Below are 12,817 nucleotides of genomic sequence, written 5' to 3'. Positions count from 1 at the left end.
TTAAAGAGTTTAATTAATAATCTCAAATTTATTGGAGCTTGGAATTATAGGTCCATAGGTCTCCACAGCAGCTTATTCAACACTATTCAGGGCAAGAGTTGATATAAAGAGAAAAATGGTTAAAAGACGTATTTAAGAAGAAATTTGTTCTTCGGGCCAAATATGCAATTATATGATAATAATGATTATTTAATTAATTACAAATTAGTTGTAATTAACAAAATTAATTAATATTTAATTATAATGTAATTTTTGAAATTATATTAAATAATTAATTAATTATAATTTTTTGAAATTATAATAAATTAAATATTTAATTTTGAAATTTATATTCGTTTTAATTAAGTAGTATGTTGACTGTGAATTTAGCCAACGACGTGAGAACGTCAAATACGACAAGCCTTCAAGAGAAATAAAAACGACACAGACGGTTTAAACAAGAAAAGTAAATAACACAGGAGATTTTATAGTGGTTCAGCCTCGATTGTCGGTAATAGCCTAATCCACTTAGAGTTGTGATTTATAAACCTGTACTCAAGATCAGATAGACTGAGCCAACTGAGTTTCTTCAGTACAAATTGCAAAAATACAAGAATTCTCTCTCTAGAATACTCAGACCCAACTTTCTCTCTCTAGAATACACAGTCCCAATTTTCTCTCTCTAGAAAGAAGAAGCAGAAGAAGCTCCTCTCTCATCCCATAAGCTCTCTATTTATAGGCCTGAGATCCTCAACTGATATCCCTTATGATAGGGATATTTTATTATATTTATTACATTTAAACATTCAAAATTCGAAATGTAACAAACCCCCCATTTGTAGGAAGAATGAGAGATTCTCGCGTATGTTGTTGAAGCTGTCTCCAGGAATCTTGACTTAGTCTCCTCTAGCTAGTTGATCCACCTCCTACTGACCACTCATGCAAGTGTTGGTCGGACGTGCATGGTGGTAGGACATGCATGGTGGTAGGACATGTTTTCGTGGGTCGAACGTGCATGGTGGTAGGACATGCACTTCTCTCCTCTAACATGGCACTCTCCTCTAGCATGCCATGTTCCTCCTTGGCACCTCACCTTGGACAACATTGAGGCAACCTCCTCCATAACATCTCACCTTGGACAAGATCAAGGCATTCTCCTTTAGCATCTCCCAAACATGTCCGATCGAACATTGTATAGGCTCTCCTTATCAAAATCTAAGTCTCCTTCCTCTTGCATGAGACTCCTCCTCCTTAGCTACTTACCTTGGACACGTTCGAGCCAACACTTAGGAAACCTTGGGAGGCTTGCCTCCTACACACCCTTGGGGTCTCTTAGGACCACATCCTCCTTGGGGTCTCCTAAGACCACATCCTCCTTGGGGTCTCCTAAGACCACTTTCTCCTTGGGGTCTCCTAAGACCACTCCCTTGGGGTCTCCTAGGACCACTCCCCTTAGCTCTCCTAGAATGCATTCTCCTTAGCCTCCTAGGATGCATTCTCCAATTTTTGGGTATAACATAGTAGAATTAATTAAATATCTTTATTTGAGTGGGAGATAATAATTTGATAAGTTCAAATTGGATTCGAATTTAATAGATTGATATTTATTCAAATAATTAATTAGATTTGATCATTTGTTAAAAAGATATTTAATTTAAATTTGAATTAATTATCAAGTTGTTAGATTTTTATCTAACAAGGTAGTTTGAATAAATAATTAAATAAAAATAGAAAAATCAAATATCCCTAAAATATATGGTGGTACACGACCACACACAATCCATGGATAATTCAAAAATTAGTTTTTGGATATTTTCATTAATGAGATAATTAATTAAATAAAAGATAAATTGTAAATTAGTTACAATTTTATTTTTTGAAATTTGAATATTTTCTTTTTAAGTAAGACGTATCAGAAAATATACAGATGATTCAAGACACTCAAGTCATTCTCTCTGAGAAAATAGAAAGAAGATAGTCATTTGCTCTCTGAAAAAGAACAATACTTTTCTATCTCTCATTGAAAAAGATACAGAACCAATTTTCAGGCCTATCCTCTTGATCTCATGTGTTGAGTACATCAAGTAGAATCAGAAACTAACCATCATTTATTCTCTAAGTGCCCACACACTTCTTGAGGTGTAGAGAACGTTGTGGAAGATCTTGGTGTGAGTACCTGGGAGCAGCTTGGATAGGAAGTTCGTTCAAATTACGAAAAGATAGCAAGGACACTTGATAGGCATTGTAACGCCCTGGATAGCCAAGACCATTACACTGTGTATTTATAAAGGTGTAGGACTTGCTAATCAAGTCATTTAGTTAAAAACGTGTCACTGAAACCACTAATGAACTAGGGTTAATAGATTTTGGTCATAAAAGATACATTTCATATAATTAAACGTTTTGTACACGGGATCCCAAAACAAACAGCGTGTGAAGGTCAGTTTACAAAATTTCAAGGTATAAACAACCGCTAGCCACTCTAAGGGAAAAACAGACATTTATGGTCCTCCTGTTAATGTCTCTTCCTCAACCGTGGCGGCTAAGCATCTGGTCATGTACATTCTGCCTTCAGAGCTCTCCAAGTCAGGGTTGATCGCTTACCCTTGCCTTTACCTGCACCATGTAGCACCCGTGAGTCAAGGCCCAGCAAGAAAACATGACATCATATCACAAACAATGATAATAATTAAATAACTCTTTAAACATGTTAATACACTTAACAATCCACATTAATCACATAGTCCATAGACATAACCAGAGAATCTACAAACCAATACCCAACTATTCTGCATGATTTCAGCAACATAACCCAGCAGAAACCTAGTCTAGAAACTCATCAAAACAACATTTCAATCTTTGAAACCCACAAGCTCAAGAACACCATAACTAGTAAGAAAAACCCAGAATTCAAACACTATATCATAAATTGAAGCTTACCTTCACTGAAGACTCAATCCTCCAAATAATTACTGAGCTAACTCCCAAGCCTTCTGCCTTAATTCAACCTTTAATACCAAAAACCCATAAACACTTCAGAACTCAGCCATATTCACAGAATTTAACCACCAAAGATAAAACTCATATCTTACCTTAACTCTTGATTAGATCCTTTAGCTAACCTTGAGCTAATCTCCAAATCCCAGCTCAATTTCTCTAAGTTCCAGTCAAGCTCTTCTTGGTTCCTTGTGGTTTCCCTTGAGAGAGTGAAAAAGAGAGAGAAGGGTCAGTTGGCCTTGTTCTACCACTTTCTGAGTTTTACTTAGTCTGTCCTTAAGCAATTAAGTCAATCCCGAGGCTCAGGGTACCGAAAATGTCCCCGAGGGCAAAATGGTAAAATTCCCCAGTATTCCCACCTAAACTTCCTAACCTCAAATATATCTCCAATTATTTATTTCCATAATCTGATAACCCAAATAACCATCCAATTCCCGAAATACCCATTGACTTGCCCCAAGTCAAGTATTAATTCCCGTTGTGACTTTCCCGCTAACTAGCTCCCTAGGATCGCCTCAAGTCGCATGATGCAGAAATACCCACATAATAATGTGGTCCTCACAATTATATCATATAATCACATTTATGCTCTCAACGAGCTAAAATTACAAATATACCCTTTTAAGCTAAACAAGGCCTACATGCATACTAATACTCGTAGACATGCATTTCATATATGTTCATATAATCATGCAAGCATGTTTATCATAGAATCATGCATTAAACTACTTAATTCACACATAAACCAATCGTGCCCTCCCGGCACACTAATCAAGGCCCTTAAGCCTTATTAGTGATTTTGGGTCATTACAGGCATCAAGGGGTATGTTTTCTATTTACTTGCTTATGATTAATGTATGTATATTAGTGGATCCGCATATTTAAAGGTAGTTTAAATATGTTACAAAATTTTTGTTGTACACTTGGCAAACCCACCACCATTCCGATGCGTATTAGGAAACTCGTTCCTAACAGAGAAACCTCTCCCTCCTGGTCCCATCAGTGGGCACCAATTCCATTGCAAACTTGGCTATTCTGTCATACTTTAAGGCATACTCAGTCACTGACAGACTCCGCTGAAGTAATCTGCTGAACTCTTCAGCTTTTGCAGCCCTGATGGCATCATTATAATATTTTTCATTGAACAGAGTCTGAAACTCTTCCCAACTCAGGGCATTGACAATTCTGGTATGGGATATCACTTCCCACCAAATTCGGGCATCCTCCCGAAACATGTATGTGGCACAAGCCACCCTCTCATTACCAGACACCCTCATAAAGCCAAGGATGGTGGTAACCATGCTCATCCACTGCTCAACTTTTGCTGGACATGCACTACCCTAAAAAAATGGAGGGAGTTGTTTCTTGAACCTTTCATAAAGAGGTTCCCATTTACTTCCAGCCTCTGGCAACTACTCCACTGTTGGCACCATTGCAGGTGGTGCCTTTGGTAAAACGTTCCCTGTAGGAACCTGTTGTTGTCTCAGGAGGCAGACTTCTTCTTCCTGCCTCATAATTCTGGCCTGTAAATCAACAAGCAACTGTTGCCAATTTTCAGGAGCAGGCTGTGGAATCTAACTCTGGTCATTCTCTTGACCCTGTCTATCATTCTGGCTTTGATCTTCTTGGCCAGCTGGTGATTCTATTTTCTTTGGACGCATATTATAAACTTAAACCTTACTACAATAATCAATGCGACCAGTTACGTAGTGATAACTAAACCTCTTGTCGCCTCACGGTCCAAGGTCAAGTAGATATTCATCCATGTTCCATAATCATACAGATAAACATATTGATTCATGATCATAACATTTAGCATTTAGCAATTAACAATGCAAATAAGCATGTTCTAGCAATATCAATACTAACAAGCATGTTCTTGCTTATCATGCAGTAGTCAAGGCCCACCCTTATTAATGTATCTCATGCAGGCAGGTAAAGCATTTATATTCTATTTAAGTAGTTAAACACATAACCACATAAATAGTCACCAAAGCATTAGTCGAGCCTGTCTTCAGTGGCGAGTGTACATGCCCAGCCAGTCTACAGGAAGCCTAAACCTTGGCACACTCTGATACTAAGTTGTAACACCCTGGTTACTCCAAGATCGTTATTGTGGACATTAAATAGTGCTTAACTCGCTAAATGAGCCATTAGGTTATAAACGTGCATCTAGGTGTCATTAATAGGCTAGGGTGAAAAATCTCGGTTCAAAGGAATGGATATATTTTATTTAAAACATTAAACTGTACATGGGCCCATAAAAGTGTTTACAAAGTTATTTACAATCCAAAATGGTCATTATAGTATAAAAATTACAACTCGCCGACCTAAGCGGCAAAAATAGGGTTAAACCCTAGTTCCCCTGAGAAACACCTTGGTCGTGGTGGTCAAACGACCGCATATGTACACATCGCCACCTAAGCTCTCCACTCAAGGCTGGGTGAGCTTTTCTTTCCCTTTACCTGCACCACATAGCACCCATGAGCCAAGGCTCAGCAAGAAAACTTATTACTGCATGTACATTATATCAATAAATGATCATGTAATCATTCTGGGGCTTGCAGCCCTAATCAGATAGGTGACTAATGAGTCACACTCTGGGGCTCTGCACCCTAAGCCATGTGACGTTTCAGTCACCTGAGTCTTTTGGACCTGGCTCTAAGTAACTAGCCTTTAGACTAGACCATCGCTTTAGTTTTCTTCGACCTTAGGGTCGGTCAAGCATTTAATGCTCATGTTGATTAGAGCTAATCATTTCGGCCTGTGTTAAACACATTAATGTCGTTCTTGACTCATAAGCCAATACCATATGACCAATGCTCAGTACTATCACTGTTCTTGACTGATAAGTCACAGCTTCACGACCAATACTAAACACCAATGTTTTTCCTTGACTAATAAGTCAGTGCCATTCACAAGTAAGCAAAACTAATATGCATTTACAATGCAATCAATGTCCATATATAGAGAACTCAACATGCCTCATTAATAACCATGCATGTCACATACTGGGTGCAATTTTCTTACCTCTGGTTCGAGCGTGAAATAATAAAAGAACGACCCTTGAGAATGATCGGTCCTTAAGTCCTTAGCGGTCACCTAGTCATAACCAGATATGTAATCCCATTAATAAAATAAATCATAAAAGGTTCATGGTCTAAAACCTCGCTCCCGGGACCTCGAATCCTACTAAAATGGTTAGTAGATTCGATCCCGAGCCTTCAGAAATGAAACCCCGAGCTTAAAAACTCTTGAAAATCCATCCTGGCACAAAAGGGAGGGGCAGGTCGTGACTTAACCCAGTGGGTCGCGGTACGCCCCCAAGACAGAGAGCCTTTGTCTGGGGTACCAGGGGTAGGTCGCGAGTTGCCCAATGAATCGCAGCGCACCTACTAGATAGAGCCCAGGGGAGGCTCTGTAATGGGTCCAGGTCGCGACTTGCATGAACTCGATCGCGACTTGACCCTATGAACCTAGCTCCCCTGCCTTTCTCTCAATTCAAAACCAGCGAAAACCTCAACAAACCAATCCCACAATTAAAACCAAGCATCAACACACCATATCCACCAGTTTAACAACAAAACCTAAGCCTTAAACCACTCAAAACATCAACACATACCCAATTCCATGATCAAAACCTCAAGCTTTAAACTAACCTTAAAAACAGAGTAAAAACTTGAAACTTCAGCTGGGAACCTTACCTCAAACTTGAATTGAACCCTTTCCAATGGCTGAACCAAGATCCTAAGCTCACAAGCCTTAATCCCCTAGCTCGAATCCTCAAGTTTCCTTCAAAATCTCAACCCGAGAGAGAGAGAGAGAGAAATGATCGTGAGTGAGGAAGAGAGCTACTCTGTTTTTGCCTTAACCTTCTACAGCCATCTAACCTTAAACATATCCTATGGTCAAAAGACCAAAATGCCCCTAGGGTCAATTAATCCCTTTACAGCCACCCAAGGGCAAAATAGTCATTTCCCATCTATCCTGTTAATTATAATTAACGTCATCCAATTCCCGTTACTCCCAATATTCTCAAATAATAATTAAATCATATCCCATTACCCATTCATTCCCGATAATGTACTAAGCATCAAATTACCCCCAGGCTCACCCCGAGCCTGACAATTACACCTCGTTATGACCAAACAACTAATCTTGCAACCTAAGATCATCTCATGCTGAATAGCTCAAACATATCCACATAACAATGTGGTCTCACCCATAAATCACCAACATGCACATAAATATACAGATATGCCCTCAACGTGCCAAATTACGAAAATGCCCTTCTAATAAGAAGTGGACCCACATGCATGCAATTATCATCATATAATAATATAACTCACATAATCATGCATATAATCACATAAATGCATAATAAATCAATTATGACCCTCCTGGCCCCCTAATCCAGGCATTAAGCCACATTAGAGAATTTGAGATGTTACATTATGTAAAAATACATCTTAATCACGTTTACACCATTCCCTAGCATGTTTATACCATCTCATGCATTCCAAGAACAAAACTTAGTTTAAGCTTTAAGAATAAAAACTATATATACAAGACCAAATTAACATTTGTAAAGAACTCAATACGAATTTCAATCTTAAAAATAACCTAACATGTTTCTAAGATTATAAGTGACAACAAAACAAACAAAAAATGAACCAAACATTCTAAAAGAAATCCCTAGGCCGAAACCTACATAGTCCAAAAACAACAAATCTTTTTCATGCTTAAAAAAATATATAAGACAACCATCAACATATATTAGTAGGCTAAAACCAAAACCCTAGCATGCATCTACCATCATCTTTGCATTCTTTTACATAAACCATTTGAATTAAAAAAATCATAGCAACATAACATAGGAAAAACCTAGGTGTCACAGCATCAAGAAAAATGGTCATATTTCTAACATCAAAACAAATCAATAACAAAACAAAACAAAACAAAATATTCTTTCCAAACACCAACCCACATTCGAACCACAACAGCACCAAGAAATCAAAACAACCATAGACTGATGGAGGAATTCATTACCTCTCTTGATAGAACTCAAGGAACCAAACAATGGCCACCACATTGATCAAAACCCCTAGGGATTTTCAAATACACTACACAAAAGAGAACAAAGCAAAACATGATCTTAGATTCAAGAAGAGGGTGAAACTAACAAAATAATATGAACCAAATACTTACCCTAGGGATTTCGAACCCTAGCCTCCAATCCTCTAAGTTCTTGCAACAAAACCAAACCTATCATCACTATTATTTTGCCTTGCTTAGAATCAAGATGAAGGGAAAAAAAGGAAATGCTATGAACCTCAACCCATACCTTAGGATCCCTACTCTTGGCCTCTTCTTCTTTCTCTTCTCCTTCTCTTCCTCCTACACGTTTTCTCCTCTCCTTCTCTCTCTAGAATTCGGTAGCCACCAAGCAAACAATGGTTCCGTCCTCACTTGTTTTCCCCTTCTTAACCTAGCCGGAACCTTAGCTCACTTGCCCAAAATTAACCCTCAATTTCTCCTTAAATCCCTCTCCCCAATTCATGTGATTGCCATCTATGGCCTAATTTATTTGTGTACAAAATGGAAACTCTCCCAATGCACACACACAACTCTTGACCGAACCCAATTACCCTATTTTCCTTCCAAACTTGGCCAAAGAAGGCTTGTTCACACTCCATCAATCCTCATTTACTTACCCAAATAATAATAAGACAATATTGCCATTTTTCTTAATGCAATAAAGTCCATTTCTTTTAAATATATTGGTTTTTCTATAAATTTTAAATTGGAGAAGAGATGACAAATGAGGAAAAATGAAAGTTTGCACTCTTCCAACCTTGCCCTTCCACACTACACGCCCCTCTCCCTATTTCCTTCCTTTTCTTTTCCCTTTTAACTTCTTAAATAAATAAAATAAAATAAAATTATGCACAGGAAAAACTATCGCATACTCACCATGCAACCATGCACATGCACACACACAAGAGCTCAAGTGCATCTCTACTAACCATGCACCTTGGTGCATACAACCAAAACTCATGAACTTGAAACTTAAAAAAATTTAAATAAAACAGTTAACAAATTAAATTCACATAATTTCTACCAGAAAATTCAAACAACTAAAAATAAATTCCTAACAGTTAACAATTAATAATAAAATAAAGCACAAAATTAATTAAACTAAAAAAAAAATTGGTGTGCTCCAAGCCTCGAGCTCACCACTCCAGTTGTCGCATTCTCTTCACTTGATCAGTCTACCGAGCTAATCCCTTGGAGAAGGTTAATGCCCACGAGCCTGCAACTCATGCTCGAATGCTGATGATAGCTCTGGAACCTCGTGATAATTTGTACAAGTATAATGCTAACATTTGTTAATCACGAGCTTACTCTTTACGAGCCTACATTTCAAGGCTACTTATTTATTCTCAAAAGTTGGATGTAACAAACATATATATAGAAATATAGATAAATAGATTTGATTAATAATGTTCTAAATTAAATTCATCTCACGCGTATATATTGATATTTTTAATTATGAATATAAAATATCAAATATCAAATTAATAAATGAAAAATATTGAACATAAATGGAAATTTATATATTATTTAATTATTATTGTAATTATTTTAAAATTAGTTGTTAATATTTGAATTTGAAATATCAAAACAATGAAAGGATAAACGTAGAATGATTTTTTTTGAAAATAAATGTCAATTTATATTTGATTGATTTATTATTATAATTATTAAAAAATTAGTTATTAATTTTTTATTTTAAATTTGAAATATCAAAACATAAAATAAAAAGATAAATGTATGTGGAATGGAAAAATTTAAAGATAAATGTCAATTTTTAAATGATTGATTTATTATTATAATTATTAGAAAATTAGTTATTAATAAGTATCTGATTAAGGGTCAAAAATGTACATTTATTGATTTTAATTGTCCAAATAAATTAAGTTTTAATTAATATTTTAATAGAATTAATGTGATATATTTTATAAATTAAAATATTTAATTTGGATTTAATTTGTTTTTATTTTGTAGGAACATGATACAATTTTGGTTGAATAAAATAAAGCAAAAAGAAAAGGAAGTAAAAGTGGAAGAAAATTGAAGAAGTAAAGCCAAAATTGAAAAAACCAAATCCAAATCATGAAGATGCCATGTCACCAATCCATGCAATTTCTTCTCCACCAATAAGAGATGTCAATCCAACAAACATTGGCAATCCATGTGCTTCATTTTCAACCAATAGAAGTGTCTTCTTTTCAACAAAAATTAGCAATCCATGTGCTTCCCTCTCAACCAATGGTAGCTTGCCACGTGTCATTTCCACCATAGTTTATTTGTATTCTACACCTATAAATAGGATGCAGTTTTCATTTAAAAACGCACATTTTCTACACACTTCTCTCTCCCATCTTTTCTCTCTATTTCTTACTTCTCCATTTTATCTTTAAGCCTAGTGTTCTCACATTTTCAATGGAAAATATGAGCATGACTTTTAACTTAGGCTAGAGTTTTCTTTTGGTGAGGATAGGGGTGAAGCTTTGTATTTTGTAATCTTTTTATTTTGTATTTATAAAAGTGTTTTAATGTTCAAATATTTGATTTTTATTATTTCTATCATTATTTATGCAATTAATATTTATTATTAATTTTATATAGAATCAGTCAAGCTTTTTCAATGTAATTTTACTAAAATAATTTATATTAATTTCATTATTATGTGGGTAGTCTTTTAATGTATTATCGCCAAGATGGTATAGTGTCGCTTCTAGATTTCACATAAAAATAGTATTAGCATGAGATATTAGTTTGTTATTTTGTGAGTAGTCTTTAGCTGCATATTGCCTGTAGTGTCTCGGAATTTTACTTAGCTAGATAGTAGTAGTAGTAGTAGTAGTAGTAGTAGTAGTAGTAGTAGTAGTAGCTTGTAGTATGTTAGTTTCCGTGGATTTTGGTTCAAGCCGGGACTAAGTTGGAACTCATAGCAACAATTATGTATTTTATAAGTTGAACCTATAGTTTAGAAATAGTAATTATAACATAAGGTTTGATTAATATTGCTGGTCTTAGAAATATTGTTTATTATAACCTAATGTTTAGATAGAATTAATAAGACGTGACACTTGTCACAAGCATGCTTATTAAGGATTTAAGAATTTTTTATGAATAGTTTAATTAAAAGAAAGATCTAGAAACTCTAATTCCTTCCAGCAGCTGTTAGGATCACATTTTTACTCAGTCAAAGCCGTTTAATCAATTCAAAATATGCTGAAAAAGTGCAAATACGTGTTTGATATATCAACGTATGCCAATATATCGCAGCTATAGGGGCTGATATATCGCCTACGGAAGATACGAAAAACGCGTCGACTTCGCACAAATGAAACCACGAAGACTCGGGGTATAGGTCCAAGCGATATATCGCCTAGGGTGGGAGATATATTGGCCTCTGGGATTGAATACTTGAGGATTTTAAATTTTAAAAACAGCCTTAACCCCCTGGACTTGCTCTTGAACGATTTTGACCGAGTCTGGGCATCTGTTGAACGAAAATTCAAATCTTTTTCATTTTATATTCATTTTAAAAGGCGTTAGTTTCACTCCTTGAACTCTATAAATATGACCTAGTACTCAGCCATTTCCTTCATTCTTCAAGCATTCTTCAGAGCCTCCAAGCTGCTAAGATTATTATAGAGAGAAATACTTGGGTTTTGGGTCAAAAGTTTTTCCAATCTAATCTTTTTTAAACACTTAGGAAGTAAGATAGAGTGTTATTTCGGTATCGAGGAGTAGATCAAAGTTCTAGATCATCCAAGGTATTCTTATCCTTAAGTTCAGTTCTTCATGGTTCTTTAGTTTTCTTTAGTTTTCATTCAGATCCTAACTCTTTGTTATGATTCTTGGTTAGGTGTTAAAGTTCTTTGAAACTTAAGGTTTTCGGTAAGTTTCTATCCTAATGGTTTAGTTCTCTTTTTCATCCCTTTCTTTAGAAAACTCATGGTTTGTACTGTTGTTTTTAGGAGTGTTCCAATCCCCTTCTTGGTAAGGAAAATAGGTTAGATTATATGTGTTTATATGTTTATGTTATGATATGATATGTGATATGATAAATGTTTTGTAGTCTCTTGGGCATATGACTTGCTTAGATAGCAGGCCCCAAGAATTTTTATCATTTTCGTGGTTTAGAGTTATAATTTACCATACCTCAATTAGTAGATAGAGGACCTAGATGGGTTATCATATACTATATTAGTGATCTAACCTACCTCGACTAGTAGACTGAGGACCTAGATGGTTTTATCACATTCCGAAATAGTAGCTATGTTTAGTAGTTTTTAATGGTCCAAGGTCTAGAATTAGTCAGGGCATTACAATTGGTATCAGAGCCCACAGTTCATATGCATGAAGTTCTCCTTGATACACATGCACAAGCTCCGAATCTAACCGCCAATGTAAGTGTTTATGTTTATTATGTTATGTTTATGTTATTAGCAAACGTTTTAGCCCTTATGTTTTCAGTTAAAAATGGATGGATCATTGACCTATCAGGATATCCAGGCCATTAAGGCATTAAAAAGGATTAGAGAGCCAAGGAATACAATAGGAGTGTTAGAAAGAATCACTCAAAGATTGATCTCATTCCACAAGGAGATAGTCCACCTTCAAACTACTAAGCAAATTATGATGAGAGCTACAGAACAATAGATCCTAGTAATTAGGCTTTTTAAAGATTTTCCTTCTGTAATTTCAACATTAGAAGAAATATGGGAGACTATAGATGATGATGATTTATTGGTAGCCATGAGAT

This window comes from Humulus lupulus, chromosome 6, assembly GCF_963169125.1.
Source record: "Humulus lupulus chromosome 6, drHumLupu1.1, whole genome shotgun sequence".
Taxonomy (NCBI): Eukaryota; Viridiplantae; Streptophyta; class Magnoliopsida; order Rosales; family Cannabaceae; genus Humulus; species Humulus lupulus.
Note: the sequence above shows the minus strand (reverse complement) of the source record.